The sequence below is a fragment of the Chiloscyllium punctatum genome, chromosome 34, assembly GCF_047496795.1.
Source record: "Chiloscyllium punctatum isolate Juve2018m chromosome 34, sChiPun1.3, whole genome shotgun sequence".
Lineage (NCBI taxonomy): Eukaryota > Metazoa > Chordata > Chondrichthyes > Orectolobiformes > Hemiscylliidae > Chiloscyllium > Chiloscyllium punctatum.
Genome location: NC_092772.1, coordinates 23,180,419 through 23,205,301, shown reverse-complemented (window position 1 = coordinate 23,205,301; position 24,883 = coordinate 23,180,419). Strand labels below are relative to the sequence as shown.

The 24,883-nt window shown below is 43.3% G+C and overlaps 1 long non-coding RNA gene across 1 annotated transcript; it reads right to left on the bottom strand.

Moving 5' to 3' along the window:
• On the bottom strand, positions 1–19,181 carry LOC140458774 (uncharacterized). The gene is made up of 4 exons (XR_011953686.1): positions 19,095–19,181; positions 15,589–15,671; positions 8,592–8,696; positions 1–95 (listed from the first exon to the last, which is right to left on the bottom strand). It is a non-coding gene; the product is annotated as an uncharacterized lncRNA (long non-coding RNA).
• Between the last annotated feature and the right edge of the window lie 5,702 nt (positions 19,182–24,883).

Sequence of the window (24,883 nt, the reverse complement as noted above, 5' to 3'; positions counted from 1 at the left end):
GAGTGAACAAACCTAATTTATTTAAATTTTATCCAAAATATTAAAACAAACGACTGAAGTCCTGGTTCGAATCCCATCTTGGCAGGTGGTGGAATCTGAATTCAAGAAAAAATAACTGGAATTAGGAATCTCCTGATCTCCATGGAACCATTGTCAATGGTGGAAAAAGCCCTGCCAACCTGACAGTGGCCCAGCCAGCTACTCACTGTATTAATCACTGCAAAGTTTCAACAAAGGAATGAAACTGGATGGACCACTCGGCATCTAAGAAGGCACCATTTAATACAACCACAGAATCAGCCCTCTCGATGGTGCAACGTCCTCCTCACTAACATCTGGATTTTGGGACCAAAATGTGCAGAGCTGTCTCACAGACCAATCAAGGAACAGCCTGACATAGTCATACACACAAAATCAACCCTTACAGACAATGACCAGACACCACCATCCCCATCGCAAGATATTGAGATTGTGGTGATGGAAAAGCACAACAGGTCAGGCAGCATCCGAGGAGCAGGAGAATCGACGTTTCAAGCCTAAGCCAGTCATCAGCCTGACCTGCTGTGCTTTTCCAGCACCAGACTCTTGACTCTGATCTCCACCATCTGCAGTCTTCACTTTCTCCTGAAATCTCTGGATATGTCCTGTCCCACCGGCAGGACAGACCAGGCAGATGTGGTGGCACAGTGGTCTACAGACAGGGAGGATTTGCCCTGGGAGTACACAGCATTGACTCCGGAGACCAGGAAGTCTCATGGCTCCTGCTAATTACCATGTACCATCCTCCATCGGCTGATGAATCAGTGCTCCTTCATGTTGAACAACATTTGGAGGAAGCATTGAGGCAATAAAATGGTGTCAAATGTACTCTGGGTACAGGATTTCTATATCCACAATCAAGACTAGCTCTGCAACAGAATTACTGACTGAGCTTACCAGGTCCTAAAGGATATAGCTGCTCAACGGAATCTGCAGCGGGTGGTGAGGGAACCAACAAGAGAGAAAAACATACTTGATCTCATTGTTATGAATTGACCAGCTGCAGATCCATCTGTCCATGACAGTATCAGTAAGAGCGACCATCACACATTCCTTTTGGAGACAAAGTCTTGCCTTAAAGTTGAGAAAAACCTCCATCGTGTTGAGTGGCACTATCACCGTTCTAAATGGGACAGATTTGAAGAGATGGAGGATCTCAAACTGGGTATCTATGAGGCACTGTGGGACATCAACAGCAGCAGAACTGTACTCCAGCACAATCTGTAGTATCATGGGTTTGTAAATCCTGCTCTCACCCATCACAATGGACAGTAAAGGAGGGCATGCCATGAGCAGCACCAGGCAGACCTAAAAATGAAGTGCCAACCTGGTGAAGCTACCAAACAGAACTACCTGCATATCAAACAGCATCAGCAGTAATCAAAGGAGCTGAGTGATCCGACATCCAATGGAACAGATCGGAGCTCTGCAGTTCTGCCACAGCCAGTTGTGAACGGTGATGGACAATTAGACAACTCACTGGAGGAAGCATCACAGATATCCCCACCCTTACTGATGGAGGGGCCTCACACACCCATGCACCAGATAAGATGACAGCATTTGCAGCAATCTGCAGCCAGAAGTGCAAAGTGGGATGATCCATCTCAGCCTTCTCCAGTGGTTTCCAACATCACAGATGTGAGTTTAAGCCAGTTCAATTCAGTTTGAATAACATCAAGAAATGGTTAAGTAGTGCAAAGGCTATGGGCCCGACCAATATTCTGGCAATAATACTGATGGTTTGTGCTCCAGAACTTGCCACCCACCAAGCCAAGTACCGCTCCAGCACTGGCATCTACCGACAATGTGGAACATTGCCCAGGAATGTTCAACACAAAAACACAGGGCAATCCAACCCAGGCAATTTCCATCTATCAGTCCACACTCGATCAGCAGTAAAGTGATGTAAGATGTCATCAACAGGGCTACCAAGCAGCAGCTGCTCAGCAACAGTCAGCTCAGTGACACTCATTTTAGGCTCCACCAGGGCCACTCAGCTCCCGATTGTGTTACCGCCCTGATTCACAACCTGACAACTAACTGAATCCCAGAGGTGAGGTGAGGGTGACAGCCCAGTCCCACTCCAAGACCACTATTTCTAGCTGATTCTACCCTCATCTCAGCTCATATACTCTCATCTACCTTGTGTTATCTCCAGACTTCATTATCCAAAAACACTCCTGGCCAGCTTCCCACATTCAACCTCCCTGTAATCTCAAGAAAAACTAAATCTCTGCTGCCCAAGTACTCCCTTGTACCAAAACTTGTTGATCCACCAAAAGGCTCCTATTCATAATCAACAACATACAGCCACAGAGATGTACAGCTTGGAAACAGACCCTTCAATCCAACCCGTCCATGCCGACCAGATATTCCAACCCAATCTAGTCTCACCTGCCAGCATCCGGCCCACATCCCTCAATTTAAAATTCTCACCCTTGATTTAATTCCTGGTTGTGATCATCCCTAGCTCGCTGCATCACACACCCCTTGAGACCTCGACAACCCATTCTTTTCGAGACTCCCAATGACCTGTTAATTCATTACTTCACCTGTGTGGCTGCTTTTACAGTTGTCAAAGCAACAAGGTCTGAAATTTGCAGCTAAAACCTCTCAGGTCTGCTTTCCTCCTTTAAGACATTCCTCAAAACCTGCTTATTTGGCAATGGTTTTGGTCACCTGACCTAATACCATCAGTCTCTGACCTTATGTCTAACGTTCCCAATAATATTTTTATGAAATTATAAGCAGCATAATAACACTACAAACTGTTCTTGATTCGGACATTATATTCAGATCTTTACTGTTGCTGTAATAAATACTCTGTAATGTCTCTTATCCAACCACATTGTGGGAGCACCTTCACCACACAAACTGCAGCTGTACAAGAAAGTCAAACATCACCCTCTCCACAGGCAACAGGGATTTGACATTAATCACTGGTAATTGTGGAAGGAGAAACACAGTTGATGTTTCAGGGAGTGCAAAACGGATTACAGGGAATGAAAATGGTGCAGAATTTGATAGTTCGAAATGGAAGGAAAATGCACTTGCTAATTAGAAAAAAGAATTCTTGACTGTCAAAGATTTTCCAGAAAAAAATTAATAAGCAGCACATGGTCAGGGACTGGGCGGCAGTGAAAAATTAACTTACAAAAATGTCTGTAAAAATAATAGTCAAATACTAAACAGACCAATGGGTCTGTTCGAGACTGAGGAAGCAAGATATTGACAAAGTGGTCATGAGGGAGCCCAGAGATGAAGCAGAGCTGTATAAGCTGTTATGATCCCACAGTCATAGAGATGTATAGCACTGACACATACCCTTCGGTTTAACTCATCCATGCTAACCAGGTATCCAAACCTAATCTATTCCCATTTGCCAGCACTTGGCCCATATCCCTGTAAATGCTTCCTAATCAGATCATGTGTCTATTTAGATGCCTTTAACATGTTTTAATTGTACTAGCCTCCACCACTTCCTCTGGCAGCTCATTCCACCTACTGCATGAAAGAGTTGTCCTTTAGGCCCCTTTGAAATTTTATCTGTTCACCCTAAAGCAATGTCCTCTACTTCTGGACACCACCACTCCAGGGAAAACATCTTGTTCATTTACTCTATTCATGCCCCTCATGATTGTATAAACCTCCATAACATCACCACTCAGCCTATGGCACTCCAGGGACAACAGACCCAGCCTTTTATGCCTCACCCTGTAGCTCAAATCCTGCAACCCTAACAACATCCTTGTAAGTCTTTTCTGAAACCTTTCAAGTTTCACAGCACCCTTCTGATAGGAGGCAGGCCAGAACTGCACACAATATTCCAAAAGTGGCCTAACGAATGTCCTGTACAGCAACATGACCTCCCACATCCAATACTCAATGCTCGAATCAATAAAGGAAAATATACTGAACACCTTCTTCATCATCCTACCTGCCTGCAACTTGACTTGCAAGGACTATGAACCTGCAGTCCAAGATCTCTTTGTTCTACAAACATCTCCAGGGCCTTGTCATTCAGTGTATAAGTCCTGCCCTGATTTGCTTTTCCAAAATGCAGCACCTCATATTTATCTAAATTAAACCCCATCTGATCAATATCTTATTGTAATCTGAGGGAACCTTCTTCATTATCCACAATACCTCCAATTTTGTATGACCTGCAAACTCATTTACGATACCAAATGAATGACGAAACAAATCCAAAAATAAACATCCATTTCTCGGAGTTTGAATGTGCTCTGTGTGAATCCTGCCCAATGACTCTGTACCAGAGAAAGGCTGCACATGCACCTGGCTGCACCTTGCCCCCTATAAAGCTGGTGGCTCCGCACGTGTCCAGTGAATTTTTGCCCCAAATAAAGATGGCGGCGCGCACTCATGCCTGCAGCCACACTGAGGCAATTCCTTGTTTACTGAAAACACGAGACTGGGACATTCAAATTTGTGTTTTCCGACGTGCATATTTTGTTAGTAAAACCTCTCCGCTCATACAGAATCTCTCTCACCTCCTGCTGTTCCACAGACAGCCTTGATTTTTGCGGGTACCTATTCTCTGCCTGGTTACTCGTTATCCTTAGTGTATTTGTACAATCACTTTGGATTCTCCTTAAACCTAATTCCTAAAGCTATCTCATGTCCCCTTTTTGCCCTCCCGGTTTACCCAGAGTATACTCCTACTGCCCTTTTCTCCTCTAGGGATTCACACTAGCTCCCTGTACATGCCATGTGCCTCCTTCATTTTCTTGACCAGGCCCTCAATTTCTTTCGACAGGCAGCATTCTCTACACCTACCATCCTTGGCCTTAACAGGAACATACTGTCTGTGTACTCTCATTGTCGCAGGCCTATGGAGGCAATGGCAGAGGAGGACAGAGAAGCAATCATTCCCAGTAAAGAGGTAATGTTGGGAAAGATAACAGCCTAAAGGTAGATGGGTCTCCTGGCCCTGATGGATTGCATCCCAGGGACTAAAGGTGATGGCAGGTGGGGGGGGGGGGGTGGGGGGAGGAAGAGAGGAGTGTGTGAATAACAAATAGACTCGTGATAATTCACTAAAATTTGTTGGATTCTGGGACGGGTTTGACAGACTGGAAGCTGCAAATGTGGTGCCACTATTTTTCAAAAAGGACCCGTTAGCTTAACTTCTGTAGTGGAGAAAATGCTTGAATCTCTCAAGGAATTAGTGTTGAGATATCTGGGTAGAAATTGTCTCATTTAGCAGACACAGCATGGATTCAGGAAAGACAGGTCATGTTTAAGAATTTACTGGAATTATTTGAGGATACAACGAGTGCGTTGGATAAGGCAGACTCCTGGGATGTGGTGTACCTGGATTTCCAGAAGGTATTCGATAAGTTGCCACACAAAAGGCTGCTGTATAAGGTAAAGATGCACAGCATTATGGGTAATGTGTTATCATTGATACAGGATCGGTTAACCAACAAAAAATAGAGAATGGGGATAAATGGGTGTTTGGATTAGTGTTGGCACTACAACTATTTGCAATTTACACAAATGTTTTGGAGTTGAGGACCAAGTGTACAGTGTCAGAGTTCATATTTGATACAAAGATGAGGTAGAGCAATGACTGCAGAGGCCACTGTAAGTCTGCACAGGGATACAGATAGGTTAAGTGAGTGGGTAAGGATCTGGCAGATGGAGTTCAATGTTGGGATATGTGAGGTCATACATTTTGGTTGGACTAACAACAAACTGGATGATGAAATGGTGAAAACATGCAGCAGGCTGTCCTTGTGCATGAATCACAGGAAGTTGGTTTGCAGGTGCAGCAGGTAATTATGGCAGTGAAGGGAATATTGTCCTTCATTGCTAGAGGGATGGTTATGCTGCAGCTGTACAGGGTGCTGGTGAGGCCACACCTGGAGTACTGTGTACAGGTTTGGTCCCCTTACATTAGCAAGGATGGACTGACACTGGAGGGAGTACAGAGGAGGGTCACTAGTTTGAGTCAGGAGTTGAGGGTTGGTGTATGTGGAGAGATTGAGAAAACTGGTTCTAGAGTCATTGTAATCTAGAAGAATGGGAGGTTGGAGACGAAAAAAATAAAATTATGAAGGGGGTAAGATAGATAGAAGCTGGAAGGTTATTTCCACTGGGGACGGTTGAAACTAGAGCATAACCTCAAAATAAGGGGGAGCAGATTTGGACTGAGTTCAGGAGGAGCTTCTTCAGCGAAAGGGTTGTGAATCTGTAGAATTCCCTGCCGAGTGCAGCATTTGATGTTATCAACTTGAATGCCTTTAAGGCAAAATGTAGATTTGTGAACAGGAAAGGAATTAAGGGTTATGGGGAGAGAGCAGGAATGTGGAGCTGAGGCCATGAAAAGATCAGCCCTGATCTTGTGGATGGCAGAACAGGCTTGAGGGGCCAGATGGCTTACTCCTGCTCTTATTCCTTATGTTTTTATGTTCCCACTTTCCAGCCATCCCTTTCCCTGGGAATAACCTCCCACAAACAAAGATTGAAAGTGCTTCCCTTGTGCTGTCAAAATTGGCCTTTGTCTAATTTAGAAACTTAACTTATAGATATGGTCTATTATTTTCTGTAACTATTTTAAAACTAATAGAATTATCAGAGAATCCCAACAATGGGGAATGAGACAATTCAGCCCATCACATCGACACTGACCCTCAGAGCCGCCTAACCTCCCCCGTAACGTTGCATTTCCCAGGGCCACCCAACCTTCACATCCCTGAACACTGTGGGCAATTCAGCCTGGACAATCCACCCAACCGACACATCCCTGAACACTGTGGGCAATTCAGCCTGGATAATCCACCCAACCTGTACATCCCTGAACACTGTGGGCAATTCAGCCTGGATAATCCACCCAACCTGTACATCCCTGAACACTGTGGGCAATTCAGCCTGGATAATCCACCCAACCTGTACATCCCTGAACACTGTGGGCAATTCAACCTGGATAATCCACCCAACCTACACATCCCTGAACACTGTGGGCAATTCAGCCTGGATAATCCACCCAACCTACACATCCCTGAACACTGTGGGTAATTCAGCCTGGATAATCCAGGAGGTAAAAACAATGACTGCAGATGCTGGAAACCAGATTCTGGATTAGTGGTGCTGGAAGAGCACAGCAGTTCAGGCAGCATCCAAGTAGCTTCAAAATCAACGTTTCGAGAAGGGCTTTTGCCCGAAACGTTGATTTCGAAGCTACTTGGATGCTGCCTGAACTGCTGTGCTCTTCCAGCACCACTAATCCAGAGCCTGGATAATCCACCCAACCTGCACATCCCTGAACACTATGGGCAATTCAGCCTGGATAATCCACCCAACCTGCACATCCCTGAACACTGTGGCAATTCAGCCTGGATAATCGAAATTACCCAGCATATCTTTGCACTGTGGGAGGAAACCAGGGCACCCAGATGAAACCCACGCGACAACCCTAATAAGGAGATCACCCCTTCCTTATTTCCGAGTTCCACCCAAATAACTTCACTGTACGGACTCCCAGGAATGTCCTCCTTAAGCACAACCATAATGCTGTCCCTAATCAAAAATGCCACTCCCCCTCCCCTTGTCCTCCTTTCTATCCTTCCTATAGCATCTATACCCGGACACATTAAGCTGCCAGTCCTTTCCATCCCTGAGCCACGTTTCTATAATACCCATGATATCCCAGTGCCATGTTCAAAACCATACCCTCAGCTCATTTGCCTTCCCTGTCAGGCCTCTTGCATTGAAATAAATGCAGTGTAACTGCTAAACCCCGCCTTGTTCTGTGCCTTGCCCTTGCCTGCAATGACTATTTGCCTTCTGAACTGTACCAGCCTCAGAGATACCTCTTTTCTCAGTATCTATTTGCAATTACACACACTCCTCGCTGGTTTACTGCCTCCTGAGTAGCATTAACAAGTCTCCCTGCCTCGATATTAGACACCTTCCAGATCAGGTACAATCCATCCTTCTTATGCAGGTCAACTCTACTCCAGAGTTGATAACAATGATCCAAAAATGTGAATCCTTTTCCCCTGCACCAGCTCCTTAGCCACTCATTGAGCACCTCCTCCTCCTCTGTAATATGGACTTTTTTTTCAAGATGTCACCATTTATTTCCCCACATTCTATATCTCCCATGTACTTCTTCACAGTAAACACTAATGCAAAATACTTGTCTCCCTATCTCGCCCCACACAATGGCTGCCTTGCTGATCTTTGAGGGTCTCTATTTTCTCTCTAGTTAGCCTTTGTTCTTCAGGTATTTATAAAAGCCCTTTGGATTATCCTCAACCCTATTTTCCAAAGCTATCTCATGTCTCCTTTTTGCCTCCTGATTTCCCTCTTAATTATATTCCTACTGCCTTTATACTTAAAGGATTTTTGGATTGGAATAAATGCAAAATAATAAATCTTGATAAAACAAACGAAGGCGGGACTTACACTCATTAAACGTAAGGCGTTGAGTAGTGATATGGAACAAAGAGACCAAGGGCTTCACGTCTTTGAAGTTTGTGTTACATGTAGACAGGGTGGTTAAGAAGGTGTTCAATCAGACTTACCTTCATTGTTCAGACCTTTGAGTATAGGAGTTGGGACGTAATGTTGAGGTTGTACAGGATGTTGGGGAGGCCTCTTCTGGAATTCTAAACCCAGCTCTGGTTGTGCTGTTATAGGAAGGATATCATTAAATCGGAGCAGGTTCAGAAGAGATTTACTGGAATGTTAATGGGAATGGAGGGATTGTGTTATCAGGAGAGGCTGGGACTGTTTTCACTGGAGTGTAGGAGGTTGAGGGGTGACCTTATTACAAGGTTTATGAAGTCGTGAAGAGTGTAGATAAAGGTGAATGGCCGGGAGAGAGGGGAATTCAAAGTTCGGGTGCATTCATTTTGAGAAGAGATGAGAAAGATTTGAGAAAAGACATTAGGGTTTTTTTTTTTTAAAAATTACACGTGTGGAATGAACTTCCAGAGGAATACAATTACAATATTTAAAATACATTCAGAGAGATAAGTACGTAAATAGGAAATATTTGGATGGATGTGGACCAAGCGGAGGCAGGTACAATTAGTTCAGTTTGGAATTATGGTCGGCATGGACTGGTTGGACCACAGGGCCCGTTTCCTTGCTGTATAACATTAGGACTCTAATTCTCACTATCTCCAAATTCCTCCATCCTCACAACTCTCCTGATCACTGTCACCTCATCCAGCCTCACAACTCTTCGTTATTTATATAATTCCTCTCCAGCCACAGAAAGCTCCCTGTCTCTAATCTCCTCCAGTTTCTCAAATCTCTGCTACATGTGCCTTTCTTTAAATCCAGCCTTAAGGATACCCTCATTCACTCCGATTGGTTGGAAGACAAACTGGTACTGCCTGGTCCTCCAGTCCCACCCTCTGCCTCCTATTGGCCTACACTGACATCAGGCCCATTGTGAGGTGGAGTGGTGGTATCCTCCCTCTCTACCCTGGGATGAGCTTCATCATTCACAGTGAATGGGGCAGTATCACAGAGCACAGGGGCTGGGGGCTATTCAGCCCATTGGGGCTGTACTCTTTCCCTCTGGAGATGCTGCAAATCTGTCCCAACTCCCCTCCCATTTGCCCATAGCCCCCCAAATCTTTGCTTAAAAAGTAAAATTCCGAATCTGTTTATGAATAACTGCTGAATCTGTGTCCAGCTGCTATTCAGACTGTTCCGGATGCTCAGAATTTACTGAATAAAATAATGTTCACATATTCACCCTGCATAGTTGCCAATTACTTGAAAATAGTTACCAAAATTGTGACGTTGTTAACAATTCCTCTCTCTCTCTCTGCAAATTAAATACCTTGGAAACAAATCTGCACCTGGTCAAAATCATTGCTTAACCTTCTCGGCTCCAAGGACAATTATCTGTGCTTCTGCTAGCTCTCCACAAAAGAGGAACACATCTTATTTTCATTTATTAGTGTCAGAGACATACAGCACAGAAACAGACCTTTGTTCCAATTGGACCATGCCAACGAGGAATCCTAAACTAATGGAGTCCCGTTTGCCAGCTATTGGTCCGTATCATTCGAAACCCTTCCTATTCATGTAACCAATCGGATGCCTTTCAAATGTTGTAATTCTATCAGGCTCCACTACTTCATCTGGCAGCTCATTCCACACAGCTCAGTTTGAACACGTAGCCCCTTAGATCCCTTTTAAATTTTTGCCCTCTCAACCTTAAGCCCATGTGCTCTTGTTTTGGACCTGGGGGGAAAAGACTCCGGCTGTTCACCATATCCATGCCCCTCGTGATTTTATAAATACCTAAAATCAACTCTTAGTCTTTGACTCTCCAGGGAAATTAACCCCAGCCGATTCAGCCTCTCCCTTTAGCTCAAATCCTCCCACCCTGGAAAATCGTAAATCTTGTCTGAACTCTTTCAAGATTCACAACATCCTTCCCAGAACAGGGAATTTTGAACTTAAAACAGAATTCCTGAATGGCTTAATCAATGTCCTGTCCAGCCACAATATGATGTCCCAGCTTCTGTATTCAAATAATTGACCAATAAGTATACCAAACGCCACCTTCACTAGCCTTCCTACCTGCAACACCACTTTCACGGAACAATGAAACTGCACACCATGGTTTCTTTGTTCAACAACACTCCCAAGGACCTTACCATTAAGTGTATAAGTCCTGCCCTGATTTGCCTTTCCAAAATCCAACAGCTCACATTTATCTAAATTGAACTCCATCTGCCATTCCTTGCTCCAATGGCCCATCTGATCAAGATCCTGTCGTATTCTGAACTAACCTTCTTCATAGCCTACTACACCTCCAATTTTGCTGTCATCTGTAAACATACTGACCATACCTCATATATTCACATCCAAGTCATTTATTGAAGGGCCCAATATCCATTCCTGCAGCACACTGCTGCTCACAGGCCTCCAGTCCACAAAGCAACCCTCCATCACCACCCTCTGCCGCCTACCTTCAGGCCAGTTTTGTATCCAAATGTCGGGTTCTCCCAACATTCAATGTTATCTAACCTTGCTAACCAGTCTGCTTTGTGAACATCGTTCAGTGTCCATATAGGCAACGTCCACAGTCTGCCTTCAAAAAAACTCAATCAAGTTAGAGAGACAGAATTTTCCACACACAAAGCCATGTTGACTATCACTAATCAATCCTCGTCTTTCCAAATACATGTAAATCCTATCCCTCAGAATCCCTTCCAACAACTTGCCTGCCATTGACGTTAGGGTGACTGTCCTCTTGCTCCCTGGCCTTTCCTTACCACTTTTTAAATAATGACACATGTCTTCCAGCACCTCATCTGTCACAAACGATGGTATAAATATCTCAGGGAGGGGCACTGCCATCACTTTCCTAGCTTTCCACAAATTTCTGGGATACACCTTGCTAAGATTTAAGAAATGCAGTACCACCTCCTCTGTAATATGGACACTTTTCAAGTTATCACTATTATTTCTCCAAACTCTGTAGAACAGAATAGCATAGTATCTCTCCCACTTCCTGTTGTTCCATAGATGACCTTCTCGGTCTTTAAGGTGTCCTATAATCTGTCTGGTTATTCTTTTATCCTTGATGTATTTGTAGAATCTCTTTGGATTCTCCTTAAACCATTTCCGAGAGATATGTCATGTCCCCTTTTTACTCTCCTGATTACCCTCGAGCATATTCCTGTAAAAACGTGATCCTGTACTCTCGATTCCTCTGCTTCCGCCATATCTGCTCCCAGGAGAAGCAATTCCACTCCAGGACATCCCAGAAAGGTTTCCTATTTCAAGGACCACATCTCCCATCCACGTGATCAACAATGCCCTTCAATGCAGATCCTCCACTTCCTGCACCTTCGCCTTTACACCACCCCTCCAACCACAAGAAGAATATAATCCACCGGTCCTCACTTGCCACCCCACTTATCACCAGATACAGCGCATTAACCTCTGCCATTTCTGCTACCTACAGTCATACCCTACCATCAGGAATATATTTCCCTCCCCAGCCCTTTCTATGTTCTGCAGAGACCATGGGAATTTTGGTGCCGATGTGCTGTCCTACGGATACCTCACTCACTCATCCTGCCAAATGGCCTAGTGATATTTTCGCTAAACGGATAATCCAGATACCCAGATAATGTTCTGGAGCCCTGGGTGGGAATCCTGCCAGGGCAGGTGGTGGAATGTGAATTCGATAAAAATTTGGAATTAGGAATCTGTGAATGACTATGAATCCATTGTCGATTGTTGCGAAAAAAAAACCCCCATCAGATTCACTAATATCATTCAGGGAAGGAATCTGCCATCATTACCAGGTCTGGACTACATGTGACTCCAGACCCACAGCAATGTGACTGCCCTTTGGGCCCAGCCAGTGACACCCTCATCCTGTGAATGAATAAAAAAGGTCAAGTCTTGTATACAACCATACTATTCTTACAGATAAGTGATGTCTTCGTAAATTTGCTTCTCAATTCCCTGCTGACTATTGGGAATGGGGCGAGGAGGGGTCAATAGTACAATCCCAATAAGGAGATCATCCCTTTCTTATTTCTCAGTTCCACCTGTATAACCTGCCTGGATGTACTCCCAGGAATACCCTCTTGAAGCCCAGCTGTAATGTTATCCCTAATCAAAAATACCTCTCCCACTGCTCTGTTGCCCCCTTTCTATCTTTGCTATAGCATCTATACACTGGAACATTAAGCTGCTCGTCCTATCCATCCCTGAGTCATGCCTCTATAATTGGCATAATATCCCAGTGCCATGTTCAAAACTATGCCCTGAGCTCATCTGCCTGACCTATCGGGCCTCCTGCACTGAAATAAATGCAGTGTAACTGCTCAGTCCTACCTCGTTCTCTGCCATGCCTTTGCCTGCCTTGACTATTTGACGTCTGAACTGTACCAGCCTCAGACTTAGCTCTTTCCTCACTTTTTTTTCAGTTTACCCACAATCCTTCACTGGTTTAACGCCTCCTGAATAGCACTAGCAACTCTTCCTCTCCAGTGCAGGTACAATCCATCCTTCTAATGAGGTCAATTCTACCCCACAAGAGATTCGAATGATCCAATAATGTGAACTCTTCTATTCCTATGTTATTGATACCAATAAACAACAGCCTCCCCTCAAAATGGTTATTCTCCCCTTTAAGAATATTCTGCTCCCTCTCTGAGACATCCTTATACAAAAATTACACATTCGAATAATAAACCTTACACTCATCAGGTCATCATAAAAGGATTACATGACACATTGAAGGTTTGGGGAGACCTTTTGAGAGAATGCGATGATTCAAAGGAGAATTTTTAAGCAGCAAATGGGATTGATCTGGAACACAATACTCACACACACAATGCGAATATCCAGGTCCTGATATACTGAGTAATGCAATTAGAGTTTGGCAGACATATACTGAGATTACCATCTGAATGTCCACCTATAATAAATATCCTGTAATTCAAGTTTATAAAATCTGTCACTCTCAGTTCAAGTTAGAAACTCACACCATCCCCTCCTCGTGGCCCAGGATTACTGTACATATTACCCTAGAGGACAACAGCAGTCAACTCAGAGGGAAATCTGTGGGTTTCTAGGAGATTCCAACTGGAGATCTCATGTGACTGAACACAGCAGTTCTTTGACACATTGGAGAAAATGATCCAAGCGTCAGTGAGATATGGGGAACAAGAATGACTTTCTTTTCTTTCTTTCCGTGCTGCCGCTCTGCCTCATCAATAAGACATGGGGGTGAAAGGCTAATGTCTAACGATGGGCAAGTTGTCTCCATCCTGACCAATGGGTAGGAAGATCCTCCCAATCACTCCAAAGCGTATCCCTAAAAAGATAGCAACTCTGTCTGCTTCCCACTGCCCAGGGCTCCCAGTAAATGCTTGGAAGAATGAGAAGGGGGGATATCTCCTAGAAAAGGCATAACTGTAAAGGTCTAAGAGGATTATGAAAAGAGAGAGATGCACAGGAGAAGGGGGCAACAAGTTGCCAGATTGGGTGTAACTTGGGAAAATGGGAAGTTGCTCATTTTGGAGGAGATAATAAAGAACAAAGTACTATTTAAATGGTGGAAACTGTAGAAAGCTGCACCACAAAGGGACCAGGGGTAATTGTTCAGGAAACACAGAAAGCTACCACACAGTTACAACAGGGAATCAAGAAGGGGAATCGAATGTTTTGTTTCAAAAGTTTTCAGTATTAGAGTTTGGAGTCTCTACCTGAGAGTAACGTGTGGCAGTGCTGGTGAGACCACCATATCTGCAGTAATGAGAGCAGTTTTGGTCCCTTTAGATAAGGAAATGTGTCACTTTATTGGAGGCATTTCAGGGAAGATTCAATGAGATGATCCCTGGTTTGGAGGGATTATCTTCTAAATAAAGGCTGAAAAGGTTGGGACTCTACTCACTGGATTTTGGAGAAAGAGAGGTGATCACATTGAGACAGATGGGATTCTTTAGGGGTTTGACAGGACAAATACTGAGAGGATGTGTCTGAGGGTAAATACTGAGAGGGGAGTCTGAAACCAGATTCTGAGTCACGGAATCAAGGGTTCTGTTTTGGATTCAAGTTTAAGACAACAGAGACGCGGGTAAGGGGTTTCAGTAGCAATGGAGCTGGGGTGAGGTGGAGAAAAGCAACATTTAAGAGATTGGATTTCCTGGTGTTGTGATTGTGTGGATGTCTGATCAGAAGGTCACCTTGGGGTCAGATATAACAGCAATATTGTGAAGAGTGTTGTTCTGCTTCAGAGAGTTCCCAGTGGGAGGGAGGGGCTCAGCAGAAAGGTAAAGGTAAGGCAATGGGTTTAACCATGACAATGTTTCATTGGAGGAAACTGCAGCTAATCGAGTAGTGGGAATGTGATAAGCAGTTTGATAACTGAGTAACAGTGGAGTAATGGAGAGGGATGATGGGGAGGGCGAGCTGGGCATCGTCCGTGTACATGTCAAGCCTAACACAGTGTTTTTGGATGATATCACCTCCTGGCACTATGTACGTGAGATACAGGAGAGACCAAAGATAGATCGTTGAGGGACACCAAATGCAAGGAATTAAGAAAGGAAAGGGAGAATGGAGATGGAGCAGGATTTTCCAACAACGGTGAGGTCAAATATTAGTTTTTCACAGAATGGGAGAGAAGGACATAACCAAAAAAGACCAACAGACAGAACAAGGAACAATATCTATGAATTGGCAAAGGGGAGTGATGAGGCGGCAGAGGAGGAAAGAGAGTTGGAAAGTGAGTTTAACGAAATTAGGGTAAAGGGTCAAGGTGAGCTCTGATAAGGCTTGACAAGAGACTGGAGAAAGATGTAGGTTTAGGACAAAAACCAGGAACACCACGTGAGGCAGTTTGGCTCAGTGGGCTAGTGGGAGGGAGAGAAACAGCAGATCGGATTATCTCAGTCTTAGTGACAGAGAAACTCCATGTGCTCCTCACTTGTTGTTGGAGGGGAGGATGGAGGAGACAGGGTGATGGACAGTGTTTTACAAAGAAACAAAACCAGGGTTAGTGAAATTTAAAATAAGTGAACAAACCTGATGTATTTAGCTTTTATCCAGAATATTAAAACAAACGACTGAAGTCCTGATTCGAATCCCATCTTGGCAGACGGTGGAATCTGAATTCAAGAAAAAAAACAATGTATTAGGAATTTCATGATCTCCATGAAACCATTGTCAATGGCGAAAAAAAATTCTGCCAACCTGATAGCGGCCCAGCCAGCTACTCACTGTATTAATCACTGCAAAGTCTCAACACAGGAATGAAACTGGATGGACCAGTTGGCAACTAACACGGCACCAGAAATTACAACCACAGAATCAGCCCTCTCGATGGTGCAACGTCCTCCAGACTAACATATGGATTTTGGTGCCAAAATGTGCAGAGCTGTCTCAGACTAGTCAAGGAACAGCCTGACATAGTCATACCCACGGAATCATCCCTTACAGACAATGACCAGACACCACCATCAGCATCCCTAGATATCGAGAGTGTGGTGCTGGAAAAGCACAACAGGTCAGGCAGCATCCGAGGAGCAGGAGAATTGACGTTTCAAGACTAAGCCCTTCATCAGCCTGACCTGCTGTGCTTTTCCAGCACCAGACCCTTAACTCTGATCTCCACCATCTGCAGTCTTCACTTTCTCCTGAAATCTCTGGATATGTCCTGTCCCACCGGCAGGACAGACCAGGCAGATGTGGTGGCTCAGTGGTGTACAGACAGGGAGGATTTGCCCTGGGAGTACACAGCATTGGCTCCGGAGACCAGTAGGTCTCATGGCTCCTTCTGATTACCACGTACCGTCCTCCATCGGCTGATGGATCAGTTCTCCTTCATTTTGAACAACACTTGGAGGAAGCACTGAGGAAGTAAAATGGTGTCAAATGTACTCTGGGTACAGGATTTCAATGTCCATGATCGAGACTTGCTCTGCAACAGAATTACTGACTGAGCTGACCAGGTCCTAAAGGATATAGCTGCTCAACGGAATCTGCAGCGGGTGGGGAGGGAACCAACAAGAGAGAAAAACATACTTGATCTCATTGTTATGAATTGACCAGCGGCAGATCCATCTGTCCATGACAGTATCAGTACGAGCGAACATCACACATTCCTTTTGGAGACAAAGTCTTGCCTTAAAGTTAAGAAAAACCTCCATCGTGTTGAGTGGCACTATCACCGTTCTAAATGGGACAGATTTGAAGAGATGGAGGATCTCAAACTGGGTATCTCTGAGGCACTATGGGACATCAACAGCAGCAGAACTGTACTCCAGCACAATCTGTAATCTCATGGGTTTGTACATCCCGCACTCACCCATTACAATGGACAGTAAAGGAGGGCATGCCATGAGCAGCACCAGGCAGACTTAAAAACGAAGTGCCAACCTGGTGAAGCTATAAAACAGAACTACCTGCATATCAAACAGCATCAGCAGCAAGCAACAGAGCTAAGTGATCCTACATCCAATGGAACAGATCGGAGCTCTGCAGTTCTGCCACACCCAGTAGTGAACGGTGATGGACAATTAAACAACTCACTGGAGGAAGTATCACAGATATCCCCACCCTTACTGATGGAGGAGCCTCACACACCATGCACCAGATAAGACAACAGCATTTGCAGCAATCTGCAGCCAGAAGTGCAAAGTGGGATGACCCATCTCAGCCTTCTCCAGTGGTTTCCAACATCACAGATGTGAGTTTGGAGCCAGTTCGATTCAGTTTGAATAATATCAAGAAATGGTTAAGTAGTGCAAAGGCTACATGCCCTGCAAATATTCTGGCAATAATACTGATATCTTGTGCTCCAGAACTTGCCACCCACCAAGCCAAGGACCGCTCCAGTACTGGCATCTACCAACAATGTGGAACATTGCCCAGGGATGTTCAACACAAAAACACAGGGCAATCCAACCCAGCCAATTTCCATCTATCAGTCCACACTCGACCAGCAGTAAAGTGATGGAAGATGTCATTGACAGGGCTACCAAGCAGTAGCTGCTCAGCAACAGCCAGCTGAGCGACACTCATTTTAGGCACCACCAGGGCCACTCAGCTCCCGATTGTGTTACTGCCCTGATTCACAACCTGACAACCAGGTGAATCCCAGAGGTGAGGTGAGGTGAGTGTGACAACTCAGTCCCACTCCAAGACCACTAATTCTAGCTGATTCCACCCTCATCTCAGCTCATGTACTGAAACTCTCATCCGTTGTGTGTTATCTCCAGACTTCATTTTCCAAACACACTCAGGGTCAGCTTCCCACATTCAACCTCCCTGTAATCTCAAGAAAGTCGAAATCTCTGCTTGTTGATTCATCAAAAGGCTCCTAATTAGAATCAACAGCATACAGCCATAGAGATGTACAGCAAGGAAACAGACCCTTCGGTCCAACCTGTCCATGCCGACCAGATACACCAACCCAATGTAGTCTTACCTGCCAGCACCTGGCCAATATCCTTCAATTTAAAATTTTCACACTTGATTTAATTCCTGGCTGTGATAATCCCTAGCTCCCGGCACCACACACACTTTGAGACCTCGACAACCCATTTTCTTCGAGACTCCCAACCATTTGTTAATTCATTAGTTCACCTGTGTGGCTGTTTCTACACTTGCTGAAGCAGCATGGTCTGAAATTCGCAGCCAAAACCTCACAGGTTTGCTTTCCATCTTTAAGACATCCCTCAAAACCTGCTTTTTGGCAACGCTTTTGGTCACCTGACCTAATATCTCCATCTCTGGCCTTATGGCTAAAGTTCTCAATAGTATTTTTGTGAAATTATAAGCATGATAATAGAAATACAAACAGTTGTTGATTTGGACATTATTTTCAAATCATCATCACTGTTGCTGAATGAATACTCTGTAATGTCTCTTATCCAACCACATTGTCGGAGCACCTTCACCACACAAACTGCTGCTGTACAAGGAAGTCAAACATCACCCTCTCCACAGGCAACAGGACTTTGACATTAATCACTGGTATCTGTGGAAGGAGAAACACAGTTAATGATTCAGGGAGTACAAAACGGATTACAGGGAATGAAAATGGTGCAGAATTTGATAGTTCGAAATGGAAGGAAAATACACTTGCTTGTTGGAAAAAAGAATTCTTGACTGTCAAAAATATTCAAGAAAAAAGTAATCTGATAATAGAGCAGTACATGGTCAGGGGCTGGACCGCAGAGAAAAACCCTTTGTCTATAAATTACTTTCGAGACTGACGAGGCTATATATTGACAAAGTGGTCATGAGGGAGCCCAGAGGTGAATCACAGCAGTATTGGATGCGATGATCCCAATGACTCTGCCCCCTACAAAGATGGCGGCTCCGCACGTGTCCAGTGAGTCATTGTCCCGAATAAAGATGGCGGCGCTCACTCAGCCCTGTAGCCGCGCTGAGGCAATTCCCCATTTACTGCAAACACGGGACTGGGACGTTCAAATTTATGTTTTCCGACGTGCACAATTTGTAAAACCTCTCCGCTCATAGCAACACAGTTTTTCTCCCGTTTCCCTGTTTATTTCTTTCCTTACCGTATCCTTTCTCTCCATAACTTCCCGAACATTCATTACAGCGACTCTGCACCGCGCGCGAGGGTGATCACATGGTTTAGTTTAGCTCCGCCCTTCATTAACTTTGATTGATTGGAGGACCAACCTCCCCTAGGTCCTCCAGCCCCGCCCACCGTCCTTTCATTGGTCCGGTGTAGACATCAATCACCCGAGGGCCCTTTGTTAGATAGAGCATGCGCAGTGTATCCTACTTTTGCTGATGTGTTGGGTAAAGTGATGGGAGAGTTTACTGAGGGTAGGAATTCCTTTAGTGTGAGCTCTGCAGTAGATTTCCTATATTCATGGAGGGACTTACCTTCCTACTCATGACTGTATAGCTGTGATTGATGAGTCAATGCCATCTGAATCAGTACATAAACACCCCATTTTCACAACATCTGAGACCTTTAGCACATTGTATCGCACTCTTCTGTGGAGACATGAAAAACATGAAACGGAGCCTCAAGGAATCGGAGCAGGAGTAGGCAATTTATCTCTTTCAGCTTGTTGCCCCATTCTATCAGATCATGGCTAGGCCAACCCAGGCATCAACACCTCTTTTATGCTTGATCCGCATAGCCCTCAACTGCTCAATATTTCAAAAATCTATCTGCCCTCTTTTAAAATAATTTGAGATAGAATCATAGATTCCCTACTGTGTGGAAACAGGCCGTTCAGCCCAACAAGCCAGAACAACCCTCCGAAGAGTAACCCAACCATTCCCCTCCCACATTTAACTTTCACAAAAGTTCGGGCGAGAAAATTCTAGCCATTCAGTGAGAGAAAAAAACACTTACTTTTTCTAAAATCAATGATCCCTTCTGTGAAGTCCCCTGGTTTGAGACTTTACTGGTGCTAGAAGATCTAGTCAACATCCAGCCTGTCAAACTCCTCAGAATCTTGCTTCCATAAGATCACACCTGCTTATCTATTTTTGGTAGGTCAACCCTTTCATCGTCGAAGTAGCTAAGTGAATCTTTTTTGAATAGTCTCTGATGTTGGTTTATCCTTTATTAAATATGGGAGCTAACATTGTATACAGCACTGCAATTGAGGACTCAGCAACAACCAGTGTGGTTAACCAATCCTCAATCCATTCTAATACATTACCCTGATACCATGAGCTCCTAAATTGTGCAATTAACTTTTATGTAACACCTTATCATTTGCATTTTACAAATCCAAATACAGAACATCATTGGATTGCCCTTTATCAGCCCTGCTTGTTATCTCCTCAATGAATTGTCATAAGTTTGTCAAATATAGTTTCTCTTTCACAAAACCCAGTCTACCATGTTTATTGATAAGCTTTTCGAATTGTCCTGCAATTTCTTAATTTAATATTCGACTCTGTAGATTCTTTCAGTAGATTTGCTAAGCATGATTCCCCTCTCTTAAATCCATGTGGACTCTGTCCAATCCTGTCACTGTTCAGTAAGAAACTTGACTGTACTCCAATATAGTTAGTAAATGGATCTGTATTTATTTTTTAAAAATGATTACTTATAAATGCTGGACCCATGCAATATCAATGAATTAGTGACTCTGAATTTGGGTTATAATGTTTTTTTTTGTTAATTCCTTTTCGTACTGTGTTATGCAGACAGCACCAAATGAGCACTCTTAATTGAGTAACTTTGAAAATAATATATTTTAAAAATGACATCTCAAAATGCTGCCTCATTATTGTGCAAGGAGGATTTTGCATTCAATAGTTTGCAGATAAAATTGAACACATTTTTGCTGCAATTTGACCAGACTGCAGGTTACACTAAAGTGGCAACTCTGTTGTCAAATTCTTACTTGATGCTGCCCAAGGCGATACTGATGGGACTTCACTTTGCCATTCTGGGTCACCAGCTTTATTTCCAAGTTTAATCGTAAAATCATTCTAGAGCTTGTAATTTTAGACAACTTCTCTTTCATGTACATATGTAAATATCATATTGAAATGTTGCACTAAATGGTACCAAATCTGAAATTAGTCTCTAATCTGGTAGGAACATGGTCTGACCCTTCTACATATGTATTGGCATAAGTCTATGCCAGTTATTTTTCTGAAGCCTGTGATGCCTGATGAAGGGCTTATGCCTGAAACATCAACTCTCCTGCTTCTCGGATGCTGCTTGACTTGCTGTGCTTTTCTAGCATGACACTTTTCGACTCTGATGTCCAGCTTCTTTGGTCGTCACTTTCTCCTTTGAGTAGATTAAACCAAGAATAATTTTTGTTGATCAAAGTGCGATAGGAACCAATTCATGAAATTCAGATATCTCACATTTACCTGAACTATGTGAAGGCTAAGACATTACTAAATTATTGTCAGTAATTGAAACTGTGCTGACAAACTTATGCAGTATCAGTGCCTTACCTTTAGAGTGTTCCCAGATATCGCACAGCTGCAGTATTTTATTTTGCACTCAGCTGTATGTTGTCCTCACTTGTTTCTTTGTGAAAGATTACAAAATTAACTTGGATGAACGAACTTATGATTTCTTTAACCAATGTTGGGAGAAAAGAAAATGTCAGTATTTCAAGTGCTGATAAAGGAAAACAAACTGATAATCAGTAGAAAGGGTTTAAGATGGATATGGAACAAATGCTGGCAAATGGGACTAGATTAATTTTGGATATCTGGTCAGCATGGGCAAGTTGGACTGAAGGGTTTGATTTCGTGTTGTACAATTGTGACTTCATTCTCTCAATTATTCAAGAAGTTGAATAGTTCGAGGAGGAAAAGGAGAATTTATGCAGAGAATGCACTTGCAATGATGATTGAGGTATATCAAACTCACATTATTTCATGACCTTTTCCTCTAGGTTCTTCAATGAACAAACTTGTTTTGTTATCTGAATAACTATGTATCATGTGATTTGTTTCGCACCAAATATTTCATTAGGATCTAGTGAACTATTAAGAAGTGTTCATGTTTAAAATTTAGACAGCATGATTGTTAAGCAAGAACAGGATTTACTCCCACTGAATCATTGCTCTATAAAAGGTAACAAGCTTTTTATCTGTTCTGGGCACTGAATATATGGAAGACAATTCTGAATGAAAGAATCCTCGTTGGTAATGTTCTCACATAATGTGGAGTAATTGCTTCTGGTCGCTCTTCAGGCTATAGAGGCTAGGAAAGAAATGAGTTGGCCAAAGTTAGCAACATCATTTGGATGGACTCTGCTCATTGGGGAAACTTGCAGGATCTGTAGAAGAAACACGTGTTTCAGAGTGTATGCAATAAACCTGAACATAGTTATTTTTTCACAGAGCTTGTGACCCGACTGGAGCAGCAATGAAGCTCGTATAGTTTTTTTTAAATTTCCGAGCTTTCCAAATTATTGTTGGTAAATGCAGGTGACTTTATCAAAGCATATTTCACACGCCCCAGCTAGGAATTTGGTCCCAATTCTGTCAGTCCATCCATTCCTCTGGATAAGAGGTATTTTAAATGTGAGCACTCCATTTAACTATTTGAATTGAATACTTCAGTGGTTACATCCTCTTAGATTCTTAATTTCAAATTACTCAAATGTTATTTTTTGTCCCTCCTGAATTTGCCAAGCACTGGGCAGTTCTGGAATATTCCAAATATTTACAATAGATGCATTCACACTATTGAAGGCAACCTGGCAGATTTGAATACCATTCAGGTAGTCAACAACAATACATAAGTAACTTTATGAATTGCTTACTGTACGCCAACAACGCAAGCCAAGTATTAGTGAAACCACAGATTGTCTCCCATGGATTCCCAAATCTAAACAGTGCATTCCAAATATGCTCACTATCACCATCTGGGAGCAGTCTCCCAAAGTGCTCCCAGAATTTAGAAAGCACATACACTGCCCTCCAAAGCTAAATCTGCTGTCACAGGCTTCACTCTTATTGCATACAATGACATTTATTGTCCAGTTCTTTAACGTGACAAATGATTTTACTAACAATTTATAAAATACTTTAAATCCTGAAGAAATGTGATGTCAGCCCTTTGTAGAAGTGAATGGAAAGTGTAATGTTTGCTTGACCTTTGGCTCTATGTATCAGACTGAACAGAACCTTTAACAAAATGTGGGATGTTTCCCACACACTTTGTTTTAAAAAGCAAAAATTATGCTCTGAGATTTAAATGTTCAGTTTTAATAAAAGTTCTTCCAAAAATTGAGAGTTTGACTTCAGCTCCTTTAAAGAGACATGCTCTCGGCCTTCAATTTTGTGACATGTGATCATTCTTTGGTAAAGGTGGCTGTGTGTAACACTGCAGGATGTTGTGCTGAAGTGCATCATTGGGTGGATGAGCTTTATTACTGGTGTAACTTGGCTAACTTTGAGATGGAATGTCACAGAGTTAAATCTTGTTTTTTAAATTGAGGCGTGCGTCTGTAACTCAAGTGTGGACACCACGGTCATGTTTACAATGAACCTTTCACTTTTGCAGATTAGTATTTTCCGATCTGTTTTGTAAATAAAGTTCACTATAGAAAGCACAGAGTTTGAGAACCGCAGGTCCAGCAGCATCTCTGAGGGGAAAAGAAACATTGTAAGTTCAAAGTCTCATGACCTTTTGTCCGTTCAGACAAAGAGTCAGTGAACTTGAAATGTAACATGTTTTTCTCTTCACTGATGCCCTCAGAACTGCTGCGTTTCTCCAGCACTTGGTTTCTGGGGTTCAGATCTCCAGCATCTGCAGTGTATTGTTTTGTTATAGATCCTATGATTTGACTTGGGGAGTGAGAGGCAGCAACTGTGATCAATGAGGATAAAACTCCCCAACTATGGAAAAAAACAGTTCTTTATACTTTGCAAAACACAACTGTAAATAAGAAATGCAGTTAAGCTAAATGCAAGAAGGCATACCACCTGCCTTGTCTCAAACTTGCTACTCATCTCTGAGAACGAATCTGTCAGAATTGTGTTTGCTCACTTCCTTTGAGATCACAGTTTTGAGTCACAGTTCCAGTTCCTGGGCCGGGCTTAGTTACCACATTGCAGTGGGGTGTGGAGCTTTGTGTCAGCCTGAAGTTTTTATTAAGAGCATCATTGCAGGTTGAAGTTGACGGTTTTGACTAATATTGCGTCATCAAACTTGGAGGAAATCCTTCTGAATGTATTGATTAACTGGACTGAGCCTGTTTACATGCAGTCCTGTTAGTAGTGCTGTCATATTCTAAGTTAAGAATCACACAACACCAGGTTATAGTCCAACAGATTTAATTGGAAGCACACTTGCTATCGGAGCGCCACTCTTTCATCAGGTGATTGTGGAGGGCACAATTCTAAGGCAGAATTTATAGCAAAAAAAATTTATAGTGTGATGTAACTGAAATTCTCCATTGAAAAATACCTTGATTGTCTGTTGAGTCTTTCATCTGTTCGAATACCATGATCGTTTCACTTCTTTCATGTGTAAATCACAAAACCGTTTTTTAAAAGTTGCATATGGGCGGCACGGTGGCACAGTGGTTAGCACTGCTGCCTCACAGCGCCGGAGACCCGGGTTCAATTCCCGCCTCAGGCGACTGACTGTGTGGAGTTTGCACATTCTCCCCGTGTCTGCGTGGGTTTCCTCCGGGTGCTCCGGTTTCCTCCCACAGTCCAAAGATGTGCAGGTCAGGTGAATTGGCCATGCTAAATTGCCCGTAGTGTTAGGTAAGGGGTAGATGTAGATGTAGATGGGTTACGCTTCGGCGGGGTGGTGTGGACTTGTTGGGCCGAAGGGCCTGTTTCCACACTGTAAGTAATCTAAGTAATCTAATCTAATCTAATTCCA